Raw genomic sequence first — 17,165 nt, 5'->3', positions numbered from 1 at the left:
GATTCTTAGTAAAAAAATACCATGTCTGCCACCTGGGCCCCCAGCACATCACGAACAAGCATAATCACATTCATAATGAATGTGAGTTTGTGTGAGTGTGAAGTGATGTTGCACCAGGGGGCAGGCATGGCATTTTTTATCAGGCATCTATGGTGAAGCAAGCTTTTTGGTGCAGCCAGTCTAACCATGCCTTACTGTGGCATGACGTTTTGTCTAAGGCATCTTTGCTAAAGCAGGCAGGATAGGTGTTATACATGGCTGGACTGGCATTTTGGGGCAGCCAGGCTAGCCATTTCTTGGTGTGACATGACATTTTACATTGGGCATTTTTGATAAAGGAAGCATAATAAGTGTGTTATGTAGCTAGACTTGCATTTTAATGCAGTCAATCTAGCAATTTATTGTGGTATGACATGTTATATTGGGTGTCTTTAATGAAGTGAGCATGTTAAGTGTTATTATGTAGCTAGACTGGCATTTTGGTGGGGCCCAGTTTGGATATATTTTTATACTGTGGCATGCACTTTTAATGGTCAGTCCAACATGCACATGTTGTAGGTGTACTGGCATATATTAGCAGAACCAGCATGTAAATGTTTTCTTATGGGATCATTACTGGCATTATGCACAAAGAAAACATGATTATGTTGTAATATGGGACTACTGGCATATATTGGTTCAGCCAGGATGGAAATGTATGGGCACAGCCACCGTGAAAATGTTTTTATACTGGCACATATTGTGGGAAAAGGCATCATGAAAATGTGTTGAAGAAAAGCTCCTGTGTGCTGCTGATGACTTGCATCTACTGTATAGTTTCATGAATTACCCTACAAAATCAATTGCAGTTTGTCTTTTTACCCAATTTGTCAAAAAAGTGTGCTGTAAAATGTACCATTTTAACCCATTACATTTTCAAAAAATGTTTTCGGGGGAAAACATAATTGGTTCGGGCTCCCTTGCTACACTTGATCGAAGGGGCACATTTGGGGGGAAATACTCACACTGCTCCACTTAAAAAATTCACCAGCCACCACTGCCCTTAACTGTACCTCTGTTTTACTCATTGTACTCAAGTAGGAATGAGCTTTATATTAGGCACAATAACTGTTTAAGTGCACTCCCTGTGTTGAACTTCCTCCACTTTGAAACAATGTATTTTATAATTTGACATGTTATGAGACCAAACAAAAATTAAGGCTGGAGAATCTCCCCATCCAAGCCTTCATTGTACGTCGGGAGAGGATTAGGTCTGTCAAAGGCCAGAACTGTTTTTGTGTGAAGAGACAATAGCCCACTTCTTATAGCTGTGTCGTCTTTACAAAAGATTAAGGGAGCAATGACTTAAATCACTACTCAAGGAAAGGGAAAAGGGAATGTAAGGCTCCAAAAGACTGGTACACTTAGGCAATATGACATAGGAGGGTGGCATTACCAGTCGGTAATGCCCCCCCCCCTCCGAGGGTCATATCATCATTAGTACTCCGGCACATCATACCGCGGTACTAACACCAATTTTTCTTGAGTTGAAAAACAACGCTGCAGCCATTTCCCGACTCGAGAAAAAAAAGCAAAATTAAATCGCCACCAGGGATCGGGGAGAATGGACTACACATAGTCCCTTCTACCTTTCCATTGCAGCCATTACAACCAATGGAAACAAAAATAAACTAAAAAATGGCCGCCATTGAAGGGGCAATGGGACTACACGCAGTTCCTTCTCCCTTTCCATGGCAGCCACTCCGGGATGTCGCAGCGGGGAAGCAGAGGCTTCAGAGCCTTGTCAGCGAGGTAAGACCTGGGTGAGGGCCAATGAGCTTGCTTGCAACACGCTCATTTAACCTTGCTGTGTACTAATAAAAAATATTGCCCTGTGCCTGGCATCAGCATGGCAGAAGAGACTAAGATGTTTTATGGTGAAACAGCAACGTGGGTGATTTGATGCTCCAAGTAGCAAATGCTCAGGAAAGGGGAGTATCACCTATTGCTATTGGGAGGCTGATATAGGAACTAGAAAACTATTATAGTGGCACATATTTTTGATTACGGATTTCAAGTGAAAAAGTATAAACTGATATAAATCTTAGCTGTGTTAATTCATTGTGCTGCTCCGATTAATGCAAACAATCTGTGTGAGCTCAATGATTAATTTAGTGGAAGTAGTATCATTGGTAGTAACAAATAACATACTAATGTATATGATGTGTAATTAACTTTATAATTTCCCTGTGAAGCAATTGTTTATTCTGTTTATTTATACATAGCACATAGCACTTTGTGATTCATGAAATCATGTAATGGTCTGTATTTATAATATTTTACTAGCAAAAAGTACCTGTTCTCTGAACCGGCTCTGTGGACAGACATGACAACACTCTCATCAATTGTTGAAAATCAATGATCCTGTAGGTCGATGTTCCAATTTGCTTATCGCTTGATGTGCTTTACACTCTGCAGTAAAGTGCACTGAGAATGGCTGTGTGTGGCTGGCTGATATACCCCAGAGCAAATGTTGGGGGGAGGCGAGAGGTGGTGTGCTGCTGCATACTGGGACCTACTGTGGTCTCTCCCCACCTGTTGCCTCACCCAGGCGTGGTGAAGTTTGTTGCGCTCCATTGCGGTGCAAATGACCCTGAAACCGTGCATTCTAGGGTTGATGTTATTTTGCATCTATGACAGAAGGTCCTTCTACGACCACAGGGATGTTTTGCCGACTTCAGGCAACCATCTCACGTGTGAAGGTGCTGAAATCCATGAAAATGGGTGGGGTGTCCAAATTTCATGTAGCTAGTAGTGTCCGGAGGGTTTTAACAGGTAACTATGCAGAATTTGGCGCATATTGGTAAAACAGTGTGGAATTGCATAAGGAACAACGCTTTTCCAATCCACAAACTAACAAACACATTTTGACTTGTGCTGAAATCCAGGGAGCGGCGTGGGTTTTCCAAATGTCATGTAGCCAGTAATGTTTAGAGGGTCCTATGCAAACTTTGGTGTAGATTGGTGAAACAGTGTGGAATTGTATAAGGAACAACGCTTCGCCAAGCCACAAACTCACAAACACACAAACACATTTTGACTTGTGCTGAAATCTGGGGAACGGGGTGGGGTGTCCAAATGTCATGTAGCCAGTAATGTCCGGAGGGTCGTAACAGGTAACTATGCAAAATTTGATGCAGATTGGTGTAACAGTGTAGAATTGTATAAGGAACAACGCTTCGCCACAAATCCTGCCACAGACAAATTTTAACTTATATAGATAGATTTTGTTGTGAATAATTGGTGATTACTGTTCCCATTTTTATGCAAATAGTTTTACTATAAAGAAAATCACGCTATATTTTAAATGGGTGAAAAGGTGGCACAGACACAATAAAACACAATTCATGGATTAAAGCAGAAACATCCAGGGTGCGTCTAATTTTGCAATGAATATGTACGTTTCACCACATCACCACCTAATGAAAAGTTGATCTCCATAGCTACATCAGGCAACCCTGCACTGTATGGGAGGGAAAGAGCGTCGGCATGTTGTGCTCCTTCACTAAGGGCTACCGCCGCGTGTAGGGATTCTGACAATCCAAGATGCAGATGGCTAAAGGCTTGGTCTTTGGTGGAAGTGGGGGTGGGTCTGTGATGCAGGTTCAGAGAGAAGCAACTCCCCTGGGAAAAGGCTTAACCAAACCAATGTGGAGGTGCAAAATCTTGCAAACCTGCAAATGTTCGATCGAGAGCCTTCCCCTGGGGAGGCATTAGCTATTTACTGTAAGAGATTAACAGCTCAATCTGAGTGCGTGTTTGGAGATGGACCAAACGTAGGTTTAGAAGTGGTTGGAGGACAGAATTAGAGCAAGACAAGAGAACATAGAGGAGGTGAGTGGCGATGAGGAGAGGTGAATCAGCAGGTGCTCGAAGGAAGGAGAGGAGGAGGGGTGAAAAGAAGAGATGATGACGGAGGGGACAGAGAAGGTGAGGCGAAACATCAGGTGTTAGAAGAGAGGAAAAGGAATGTGAGTAGAGAGAAGAGGGTGAGGAGAAAGGGAAGAGAGGATAAATAACTGCTATTGAAGAAAAGTAGAGGATGAGAGGAGGAAACTCAGCTGTTGGAGACAGAAAGAGTAGGGGGACAGGAAGGCATAGGCAGAGAGGGTGTGAGCTGAAGGGGCATGTCAGGCACTGAGGAAGCTAAGGAGTGACAATAGTGACGATAAAGGCAAACCCTGAACTTTAAAACAGTGACCCTCTGAATGGAAGTGGTGCAGGTGCTGCACAGGGGTACTACTGAGGAGAAGAGAAAGGTGGGAAGAGGTGGCCCTCAAGTATGAGCACAGAGTGAGGTGATAAGGAGGAGAGAGGGATTGGGCTGGTGGACCATAGAGCCGGAACCCTGAGAATTGGAAGTGCTGAAAGGCCCAGACAAAAGCCAGTGACTCTTATTTAAGGTTTGGGATGAATCCAGCTACCACTCTGGAGCTGAGTCCCAAGGAAAAGTCCTTACCACCAAACTCAAGCTATCTAAAAACAGCCAAGAAAGCAGGAAGATCAAGAGAGGGATACCTTCCCACCCATAAGAGACTGCAAGTGACTGGGAGATACCCCAGGAATCCACAAATGTATTGTGAAAGACATTGTAGTTTACAATCTTTACATTTTGTTATGTTCAATCCGCCCGTCTACTTCTCCACATCTCCTCTGAATTGTGAAGCCATTTGGAGGGAGTCAGCCCTGGCCTTGATAAGGAACTGGAGGACATTTTTGGTTTGACTACTGTGTGGATACCTCAATCCCAGAGACAGTGATGCATTACACCATCCTGCAATAAAGAGCGTGGGGGGAACTGGGCAGCCCATATGCAAGCCGCATTCTGGGAACAATCCAGCTTATTTTCTGTTTCTGTTCTGACCTCTCATAGTGGTACAGTTTAAACCCCTGAGAGATCCCAGCTAAAGAGCTAATTGAGAGATTCATGGAGCCTTTTCGGGATCCAATAGTGCTTCCTGACAATATACATAAACTACATACACAGACACATACACATATACGCTTCCTACAATCACAGTCTCTCATTCTCTCTTTGTCTTGTTTTCAAGTAGCGCAAAAGAAAAATGATGGTGGCTCCATGAAAATTATATTAAGGCACACTTAAAATTCTCCTCTGCAACCACTGGACATTTCCAATGATTATGAGTGATTCAAGGTTTCCATTCTCAATTCATAATAAAAGCAACAGGAAGGGAAGTGGGGTTCTCCAGCCTCTAAGCTTAAAAAAGGTGCCTGTCACCCTGCAAATGGATTCAAACTGCAGTTGAAAAATCTGGTAAATTGGTTGCTGAGTATGAGTGCAGGAATACATGCACTTAAAGGAATCTAGCACTCAACTAGAAAAAGAAAGTCCAACCTGCGCACCTCCAGCTGCTGGAGTCTTTCAAGTAATGGCAGCACCAATCCCCCACCTGGTTGGTGGATCCTGGTAGCTACTCAGCATGAACCTTGATCTGAGACAAAAATCCCAAAAGGCGATTGCCAGATATGACATCCTTTAAGACCTTGTACACCCAAACTTGTTGATGTACATTACCGCGGACACCTTGTCCAATAACAGCATTGCCCCACCATGAGGATGATCCTTGACAAAACTGCACATTAAAAGGAACCTGATAACTCTCTAAACAGCTAATGTGCCAGGTGTACCTCTTCTGTGACCATAGCTCACAAGTCTAGATTGAACCACACCTTGTGCCCAGCCCTTACTGCTTGCATCTGACTCAAAGCATATATCGAGGGCAGAAGGAAAGAGCCTACAGCCATTCCACTCCTCTAGATTTGACAGCCAACAAGCAGATTCTGCTCTTGCTTCCCCAGAACGTGACACAGAACCAGAGTAGTGCACCTCTATGCCGAAACCTGAGTCCTTAGCCGTTGGAGGGCCATCTAGCAAAGAAAGGCAGTAAATACTGCCTGGATGAAATATGACAACAGGCTTTTAATCCTCACCAGAAACTGACTTGAAAGAACTGGAAGAAAAAGGGTTCTGCACAACTGTCTGGAAATGTGCCATCCCTTGGACTATGACAGCCGTAAGGTGAACGTCCTGAAATCTATCAGAAGGCCTAATAATTGAATTGTATGACTCCTAGAAACCCCAGACTTTTCCCAATTTGTGAAAACATCAGCAGGTATAACAGATGAACCGTCAATGTTAAATAGCTCATAGCCTACCTGGCTATGAGTACCACTAAGTTAGGTAACAATAAACATCTGTCATCTGTCAATAGCGACAAGTTGTCCCTCTGGGGATGGACGTGTGAATACACCTATAATGTTATGTTATGTTATGATATGATGAGGAAGTTGTCCCCTAGTCCGTAGGAATAATGCCACCAGAGGCAAACGTTTGGTGAAGAACCACTCATCGACGCCAAATTGAAAGGAAGGACAGCAAAGCGATACTGAATCCCTCTCCAGTAGACCTAAAGGTACTTTCTCTGTTGCACACACATTGGCACTATCAGAGAGACATCCTTCAGCTGCAACCTGATGAGCCAATTGCCTGGACGAAATGCATTTCTCAGATGTGCAATTGTCTCAATCTTGAAAGGATTGTAGACAATCAAACTGTTGAGATCCCTCAGGTTGATCACCTGTTGACAACCCTTGTTCTTCTTGAGAGCCAAGACAATACTGCAGACTTCATCTTCTGGAAAACATCCACACCTCTCTATTGCATGCATACTCTGAAACACTTCAATTAGCTTATAAATCATCCAATGCCTCCCCCCACCCCATAAGACTAAAGTTGCCATCCTGCATCTGACCACCCGGGGATGGCAAACAACTTCAGTCAAAAAGCCAAAACATACTACAAAAAACCCTGGATGCCCAAGAAATATTGTACCAATTGTTGATAAAATGTCAAACACGACTGACCTCATAGAATTCTATGCTGAAAAAACAGTAACACCCGATTTAATCGGATAAAAACTGTCTGTATGGATGTTTTATTCGATTTAGGTGCTTCCGTTTTGATTGCGGCAGAAAATACTGAATATGAGGAGCGGGGGCTTTGGGGGTGTCCCCCACTCCCCATGTTTGGTATTTTGGGGATTCAGAGGTGCAGAGGTGTCCCCGCATCCTTAACATTGACGGCTGGGGACAAAAATTGCTTGGGCCCCGTTTTTAATGAACAGTCAAATCGGGGGCCCGAGCAGTCCACCTGTGAACAAAACATTCATGGGCAGACAACCCAGATTCGAAAAACTGCAGACCTGCAATGAATTAACTGATCTCCTCCTCTTTGTCAGCTTGAGCCACTCATATGGAAAGTCTGCCATGATGAGAGTAAACGGTGGATTGAGAAGGCTGAAAATCTGGTCTTTACTCATACGGTTTAAAAGAGGGGCCTCAGGATTTAGTAAAGCATCCAGTAAAACACTGTGAGCTCGACCGACCCTTTTAGAGACCCCATGGTTAAAGATCTTTCACATAAAGCCCTGTGCCTCGTCAATGGGATTCAGAAAGGGGAATTATTTGACAGTATAAAATGCCCCTACAGTACCTCCAACATCTGTTTGAGCATGTCTTTTGACTTGCATAAATCACATCCTTATTCAAAGTAAAGTAAAAACATTGTAAAACACAATGTGACTTTATATGAGGCTTCAATTTGGCATCACTTCTTCATTATTTTGACTTTAAAATACATTTCAAAGATAGCCATTGAAATAAATCAGGTTATTTCTAATATACATGTACATTTCAAAGTTCAGTGTCTAGTCTTTTTTATATGTGACACAATTTCCTCTTTGGTTCTCGCCATGTCCTTCCGAACTGTCAAGAGTAGCTAAAAGAATATATGCAATTGGCATGTTTGTGTTTAAGGTGAAATCAGGCCTTTGTTTTTTCATATAGAAAAAGTTCCTGTTTAAAAAATTACAATTCCAAGCCTGCCTTTAACTTTGACAATAAACTGTATTGAAAAGGACCTTAAAAATGGTTGCAGTCTGTGAGAGTCTCTGTTACTTTGTTGAAGTGTGTTTTTAGGTATACGCATTTATTTACACCCTGCACATTAAATAGGTGTCCTTTTCATTGCAGCAGTGGGCAAGATATGCAAATTCAATAGGAAGCATCATTTTGTGAATGTCACTTCTTGCTCTTTCAGAAAGGCTTTTGATTGTCAGTTTATTTTTGGCCATTATATTTGCTACATTTTCCCTTATATTCGAGTAACGAATTGGTCCCAAATTTGAAAAAGTGATTAGGAACTCGCAGGCCCTCCCCCCCCCCAGACTGCAAAGTTTGGTAAAGATTGGTTAGAAAATCAAAAAAGTTATTAGGAAGACAAAAAAATTATTCTTTCCAAAGTTGCGGCCTTCTTCCCCTTCATGTTCCCTTAGACAAACAGGATCAAGTTTTGGCAAAGCACACAGCCAAAGGCACTGGACGGATTCGGACCAGGTCCGAAAAAACTTGGTCAGGAAGCCCGGATCGTGATCCATGCATGGTTTGGGGTTATTCTGTGCTGTATTTATTTAAATACCCTGTCTCAAAAATGAAATGACTGTGATCTTGTTTTTCTCTCGATGCGAGAGATAGCCACGGCTATAGCCGAGGATAACAGGAAATGAAAAATAGTTAAAAGCTATTTGCAGGTTCAAATAATTACAAATTACTTTAGTCTAGATGTGGGGAGGTCGCTGGAGGACTCCAAGTGAAATTTGGGAGTTATAGGCGGTCCAGGGACTGAGTTTGCAAAATGAAGGTCTATGTAGCCTTAGTAATAGCTTCAAATAGCCAACATCTCAAAGCAAACTGCATCACAGAAACAGTGTGTGTTGTGGGGGGAAACGGATATGACAGGGGAGGCGAGGAGGCCATCTGGGGAGTGGGGGGAGTTGTTACATATGAGGGGGTCACTAGGTGAAGGCTTGGGGGCCAGCAAAGCATTATTTTTCTCTCTGTTTTTTCCAATAATCGCAGCTATATTCGAGGATATATAGGTCTACACATAGCTGCGGGTATGTGTAGTTTCATACCCACAGCTCTAGATTTTGGGTGTTTGTGTTTTATCTCTTTTCAAAAGTACTTTTTATAGGTAAAGTGATGTTGGGGTCAAATTTCCATGGTCAGTGATTTGGCAGGTATTTGGGAGTCTTATTTATTTTGTCTGTGTATTTCCAGGCTTTTTTACACAGGAGACTGTGGACAAAAAAAGAAGAAAACTGCAAGAACAAAAAACATCTATACAAAAAGGGGTGCAGTTATTAAAATGGAAATTCTTAGTAAAATGAGTACTGTTTATTTATATACATGCGTACATATACTATACAATAAATCATTTCAAAAAATGTATAGGTAGCTGCTTCAGCCACACTGCTCTTGTTTTAGCTGCCTTATCCAATGCTTTGTAGGTTGTGTATTTTCACCCATGTTACTTGGGCTTACGTTATTGTACCCATTATATGTATCCTCACTTAGTGTACTGACATGTATACGATGCTCTCTTCATTATCCATCTATCTTGCATGAATCCATGAGCTGACTTTTATTGTATTGCCCTTTCAATTAACATTGTATCACTACTGCCTGAACCTCATACCTGTACCTGCTAAGCACTTAACCAGGAAACTTAAGGAATCATTGAAACTACATTCAAGTAAGATCATTTATCTTAAGACTAAAAAACAAGACAACCTAACTGAGTTGCAAAGTCGTTCAAATATGCTATACTCCCATTGTAGATTTAGTAATAAAACAGGGGTGTACTGCTATTCTAATGCAGCTTTGTGTGTGTTGTTTCAAATGACAGCATTGATGCAAGAAATATCTACCACAGCAGATAGGCAGCTATGTGTGGAACTGTCATTTCTTAAAATATCTGTAGAGGAGAAATCAAACAGTACACATTCAGCAATGTCAATCCGAAATTTAGTAGCTGTTACAAGTGGAAATCAACAATGTTCTCAAAATATACAGGAAGATAGTCAAGAATTTGTAATGGCTGTCTTCAATGTATTACTCCAAGAAATTGTTAGTGTAGATAGATATGTAGGAATTAGTTACAAGTGGAATGATAGGTGTATACAATGTAAGAAAGATTACACTACTCAGGATATTTCTGGAAGATGTGTATATATTCCTATCTCTAATGAGAGAAATGCACATTTTTCTGATCTTCTAACTAAAGCTTTCCATGACATGTAATGCAGTGACTCGGGTTATAATTTACAACCTACACTGCAAAATCTCGTTTTTAATAAGTATGTATTCATTATGTTTCAAAGATACAATATAGATGGTACGAAAATGAACATGTCAATAATGAATTTTGTAAATAGTCAAGTTTCTATTAGTAAGAAAGCTTTTAAGACATCTGCAATTATTTTTCATGAGGGGGCATCCATTCACTGTGGACATTTCACAACATGGGTGCGTACAGAAGTAGATTGGCTTGTCTGTAATGACTCTATAATCATACACCAAGCTTGATTACCAAAGGGTTTAAAGAATGCTTACTTAATGTTGTTAGAACCAAAGTTTTAAAATATATTTTGTATATCCTTTGTGAATATAAACATGCAAAATAAAAGTTTGAAATGAAGAATAGGCTAATACATGTTGTATGTAAAGTAGAAGATAGACTGTTACTAGGATGGATTTTAAAATTAGTATGAAATAAATGTATAGATAATATTCTGAAGATTACATAAATTAGAAGAGAAAACAGCATTCTGCAATCTTCTACTTCTATTTTATTGTGAAAAACAATGTATATTGGAATATGTACATATGTTCCCTATAAGTACTAGGTTACATAAGTGGTTCCATGTACATTAGTCTGAGTGTTAGGGAGTGTAGAAGGTCTTGACTGTTTACATATAAAACAAGTAAACAGTAGGATGTAGATACAAAAAGAAAAGTACAATGTTTCTGAAATAAATGATATTGAACTACTAGTAAGAGTTTTAGGGAAGGAATTAGATATGTGTCTTACTTGTTATGTGTGTAGGTGGTCAGAATAAGGACAGACACATTTGTTTTTAACCAGTATTCCAATTCAATAAAAAAGTGAAAATAGGCTAGTTTATGTGTTAGTGTGTTCAATGTTTAAAGATCTCCTATTTGCAGTGTGGACATTTTCAGAAACTTGATGCACTGTGTTGTGTCATTACACCATGTACGTTTTGTTTTATAGTAGTTTATACACAATTGGCATTACATTCTTAGGTGTGTAGGTGGCTAAAAAAAGGATGCACACCAATTTGAAAATGAGTATCCTAATTACAATTTAGAGATAATGTTTATATGTTTTAATGAATTTTGATTTCATAAAAAAAGTATTCCACACTGCACACAACTATCTTTGCAAATAAACAATTCCCATTAAAAAAAGAATTAAAATATGATGTGTACATTTTGAGATGCCATTGTTAACTTCTTATGTATGTATGTGGCCAAACAAAGGACTCACACAGATTTCAAAAGAAGTGTGGAAATTACATTTGTTAGGTTTTAAGTGTAGCTTGTGGTAAGTGTTAATACATTGACACACACAAACTTTTTTTATTGTGTACCTATTATTAGAAATATTTGTATGACTAGACTTTAAGAAGATATATACTCAAAATAATGTTACAATTTAGGCATGACTTCAGACATTTATTTTTAAAACTGAGCCTTCAGTCCTGTACACTGTATATTGTATACACTAACCAGCTACTAGCCTTCACCTTTAGCACAATACTGGCTTGTAGCCACAACCTTTGATGTGCCCACTATATATTCTAGCATATGCTAGCTACTAGACATGGCCTTTGTCATTGTCCACTTTATATTTTTAAATAATTACATGCCAGAAGCAAGCGCCTACGACAGTGCCCACTGTGTATTATAGAACACTAACTAGCCATTAGCTATGGCTTTCGGGTTTGCCCATTGTATTTTATATACACCAGCAAGCCACTAGACATGGTTTTCAACACAATAGTAGCCAGTGGCCATGCCCTTCGACTGTACTGTGCTGACGGTATATTCTAACATATTAATGGGCACTACCTATGTCCTTTAGCCATGGCTACGGTCTACAGCTTTTAACATTTCCCACTGTATATTTCAAAATGGTGATGGGCTACTAGGTATGGCTTTTAACCACGTATACTGTGTGTTCTGCAACACTAACTGACCACTAGTTATGGCCTTTGATGATGACCAGTGACTACAGCCTTCATCATGTCCAATTATTATTTACAGGGCCTGCGGTAGCGCACCTGTAATTATGGGTAAGTGCTCAACCCACACAAAGAGCAGTTTTGGGGTGTCTGATAATGTTAGTGTCATTCAACAAATTTCCATTAAACTTTGCGAAAAAAGTATATGGTTACCTCTGAATGATTTTGCAAAGTGTTGTGCAGTTTCGTCAAGGGGGGGTAAAGCTATAGGGGTGCCCAAAACATTTGAAATATGCATAGACATGCATGGAAAAAGATTTTGCTCATGCCTACAACTCACTTGGTCTCAAAGCATGCTTTTGCAAATCTGGTGTAAATAAGTCCAGTAGAATTTTTTTAAATGGCCATAAAGTAGGTCCAAAAAAGTTAGTGATATCTGCATCCAGTCCGCTGACTCACTTCCTAGTTCAGTGTCCACGGGCCCCTTTGGGCCAATCGGGGATCTGTGTAATTCTCGCGGACATCATCCGTGCCCGCTGATTGGTCAATTAAAAATGTGAGGTGTGTCAAAACTTTTGAAATGGACCCCATTGGGATTTGCGAACTGCGCTTGTAGTCCCTGTATGTTGTGCTAAAAACTTATTAAAAGACACATTACACTTGTCAAATTTATGAAACAATCTCTGAGCAGGTGAGAGCTAATGTGGATGGAATGGGATATGGCCAAAATGAGCCAAAGATCTGATGTTTTTGATGTTCAGGGACATTTCTGAGATGTACGCGAACTTGACAAATATTTGAGGACATCCATGGATATTTCTGCATTATAGCATCGCTGAAGAGCAGTTTGTGGATGACTTATAACTTTGGTGCCATTCAATGAAACTGCATAACATTTTGCAATATAATCTAGACCCAACTTCAAATGCTTTTGAAAGGTTTGGTGCCATTTAGCCAAGAGGAGGCAAAATTAAAGAGAGGGGTCTCAAAATGTTTGAACAACTTATACATTTGGTGCTATTTGATGAATCTGTGTACAAGTTTGCAAAAAGATTTTAGACACAACTTTCAGTGTGTTTGCTCAATTTCAAGGGATTTTGTCAAGAGGAGGCCAAATTAGAAGTGGGTCTCAACATTTTTAGATGGCTTGTAACTTTAGTGCCGTTTGACGAATCTGCACAAACATTTGAATGTTTGTGCAAAGTTTAAATGGATTTTGTCAAGTGGGGGCTAAGTTATATCACTAAGTTCCTACATTTTTGACACCTTTCAAAAAATGAAACATGTATGGATTTGCCGCAAACGTGTGTGAGGAGCATTGGCAAGGACATGTAAGCATGGTTTCGCAAATGTGTCTGTTATATTTTATTTTATTTTTTTTTGAAAAATGTCTTAATGTAGGTACAAAAAATAGTGATATACCTTTGGTGACAGAGGACCATGCCACAAACAATCTGGTCACTGCCCATGAGGGGCCGGCAATGGGGTTAAAATGGGCATGGCCACCAGGGACCGGCTATGTGATAAAGTTTTTCGTGATTGGTATAGGTTTGAGTGGAGAAAATAATTCTGGTCGCAGTTGCAGCCCGAAGTGCTGGACGGGAATGCATCAAACTTGCGTGAGGAGAATCAGCAAGGACCTGAATGCATGCTTTTACAAATCTGTCTGGTGTTTTATTTTTTCCAAATGTCAAAATGTAAGTACAAAAAATAGTGATATATCTTTGGTGCCTGGACAGTGGGCCTGACCCTTGGCAACAACAAATGTCTACTCTGAAGCCCATGCCCCATGGATTGTGCAGACTGGCCATGACTGCAAGCCATGAGCACTGGCCATTGATCACATTATGAAGGTATAGTGGACACTCAACTAGGATGCAGGCTAGGTGAAGTGGGTAACGGGGGTGGTTTGGTGGGGCTGTGGGTCATGGTCGAGCCTCATAACCTAGGCAATACAACCATGACTTGCATCCCCAGCATGCGCTTCTGAAAACGACACAAATCAGTATGAGCTGCAAAAAATATGTTTATAAAAAGAACATTTATAGTTATTTCATATATGTTAAAAGAGGAGTTATTAACTTGTACACAGTGATGTAACATCATGAAACATTTTTGCAAATAAAAACCCATGAAATTCACTGAAAATGTGTTAAAGGGACATTATGGTTACATTGCACTAGTAAAAACCTATGAAATTCATGAAAAAACGTTTTTAGAGAGGTGTTAGTTTAAATTGCACTAATAAAAGCCTGCAATATGTATTGAAAAACATATTGTTAAAGGGATGTTATGGTTGCAAGGTAAAATTTAAAAAACAAAGAAATTAATTAGTTATGGTAAGCTATGCATCCATAACTCACACCATCACGAAGCACTGCTAAGACTAACACCCAGGACATCAACGATAACATCAAAATCGCATAATTGACATCACTGATGGCATCACACATGGCATCAATTCTGAGTAAAAGTCCCTACATGGGATTTTGTTTAGAATGTTGGTAGCAGCATATGACAAGTGATCAGGAGACCTCTCATGAACTACTCCATGTATCACAAAATGTACTTATTGAAACAGGAACATTCTATTGAAATGTTTTTGTTAATACAGCAATCTAATAATAAATACATATAGGCAATGGCTGCAGCATGGACCATAGAAGTAGAGACATTTTATCTGGTGCTGTTGGCCAGTTGAATCATAATTCCAAGCCTAGCAGAATCTTGACTAATGTTAAACTAAATTAACAGCTAACTATACAAGAATTACTACACACATGTGTTAGTTCAAAACATATATATGGAGAGCATCAATGCATACAAATCTGAGGCTCATACAGGGAACCTCTAGTAAGAAGGAAACAAATACCATGACAAGAAAATGACACTAAGAGTTCATTATCATGAATAAAAAATGAATTGTCTTTCTGGGGCTTGCTTATTGTCCCATGTATGTGCACCATGAGCTCAAGCCAAACCCTAAAGAAAGTACCTTAGGAACATAGCACAAGGTTAAGATGTGTCATGTTTTCAATGCAGAATGACCCGATCAAGTCCTCTGATTAAAATTCTCCCTGTCACTAAACAAAAACAACGCTGGATATGTGATGCCATCAGTGATGTCATCAATGATGCCATTTGTGATGTCATCTTTGATCAGACCCTCCAGGATTTTGCGGCATGAAATGGCAAATTTTGCGGCATGAAATGGCAAATTTTGCAGCACAATATTTATTGACTAGAGGGAGCAAGATTGGTACATTGCAGGAAAGAGGCTGTGTGCAAGGCTACAAGAGAGCCTGGGTGTCGTTATATGTATCTTTTATATCAAAAGGGAAGAGTCCTAGATGTCTCTGGCTTGGCAGAACAGTGTTTGTTTTGGCCACGTTTTTTGGTTTAATGTGCATGCTTATTTAATATTATTAACGTTATTAATCATTATCATTTGTAATGCTGAAAATATTCCCCTTCTATGTTCCCCAATCCCGCAAACACCCACACAACTCTCTCACCCAACACACCTCACACGTCTCCCCAATTCCCCATCACAACTTGTATTTTTGAACCTCACGCTCAGTCATACATATACTCACATGCTCTGTCACACTGCCAAGTCACAATTTGCACTCTCTAGTCCCAGCCAAACTCTAAATCATACTCCCAACTCACACCGTACGCTCCCCAATTCCTCCCGCAGTATACAGTCCTTCATTCTTGCATGCTACTTCTGCATCTTTCATCCTTTCTCCCATTGTATCACACTCTTCCCTCATCCTTTCTCCCAATCTGCAGCCCACTACTACCCCTGAGCCCACGTTCCTTCCACTTTCTATACCTCTGCTCTCTCTGATTTCTGGCCCACCGCCCCACTGCATCCGCTCTGCTCTCTTGCCCACTTGTGTATAGACATGTTATAAATGCCATATCATATCACTGCTTCCCCCTCTGACCCACTGCTCACCCTCTGATCTCCCTTCGCTTTCTTGCCTACCACGCCACAGCTCACCCATCACTCCCCTCTCACTCCTTTCTTTAACATATTGTGACCATTTTTTCAATTTTTGAAGAAAACTGTAGATTTTGTCCTCAAAAAATGGGGCATCTAAAAACAGAGCAGACGATGTGCTGTTTTTAGATAAGCCATTTTTGGAAATGAGCAGGCCACTTTAATCTCAAAGGTGACCTGTGCATTTCCACGGGGCAGAGCTGTAGCGCAAATGATGCGCTGGCCAGCCACCTTGAATACGTTTGTGTTAGAAATGCTCTCCCGACAATGGTCTACAGGCTCCTTGTGCATTTCACCGTGAGTGGCCTTAAGGGTCCTGCCACTGTAAAATGCAACCCAAAAAAACAAATTTCTATCCCATTTGGGGAACAGAAATGCAAGTGAGACAGCAGCTGTCACACTTAATGTTTTTTTTAAAGTATTGCATGAGTCAGTAGGGTCAGTAAAGACCCTGTAAAGCAGTGGCACCCCTCGTGCATGTATTTAAAGTGGCCTACAATTTCTGCACACTTAAAAGTGGATCTTGCTTGTCAATTTGGGATGCGCTTTTAAATGCACAGAAATGCCACCTGATTTACGCAAAGGGGTGAAAAAGGACATCTGAATGGGCGCATATGAGAAGCGTCCATTCAGATGTCCTTTGTGGTTCGGACTGCTCTTTTTTTTGCTCAAGTGATGAAATGTGCTTGCGCATTTCATTTATTGAGTACAAAAAAATCAGAGTTGAGCCCCTTGGCCCCTTGAGTTTTTTTTAATTATTATTTTTTCTTCAAAAACTGACATTTTTTGGGGTGTTTTTGCAAAAACTGCCATTTTTGCGCTTTTTTGCAAAAACAGCCATTTTTCGCAGCATTTTGCGGATCACAAAATCGCTATAAGATGGAGGGTCTGTTTGATGTCCTGGGTGTTAGTCCTAGCAGTGCATGGTTGTGGCGCGAGTTATGGTTGCATAGCTTACCATAGCTGCCGAATTTCTTTGGTTGTCTGAT

At 40.4% G+C, this 17,165-nt stretch overlaps 1 protein-coding gene across 2 annotated transcripts in view; it reads right to left on the bottom strand.

Annotated features, from left to right (window-relative positions):
- The window catches only part of SERPINB5 (serpin family B member 5), a 172,212-nt gene that overhangs the window by 135,398 nt on the left and 19,649 nt on the right, over nucleotides 1-17,165 (bottom strand). The gene's annotated exons all lie outside the window — the stretch shown is intronic.

The sequence above is a fragment of the Ambystoma mexicanum genome, chromosome 5p (assembly GCF_040938575.1).
Source record: "Ambystoma mexicanum isolate Mex_15411 chromosome 5p, UKY_AmexF1_1, whole genome shotgun sequence".
NCBI lineage: Eukaryota > Metazoa > Chordata > Amphibia > Caudata > Ambystomatidae > Ambystoma > Ambystoma mexicanum.
The sequence above is the reverse complement of the archived record's forward strand: the minus strand, read 5'-3'. Positions and strand labels throughout refer to the sequence as shown.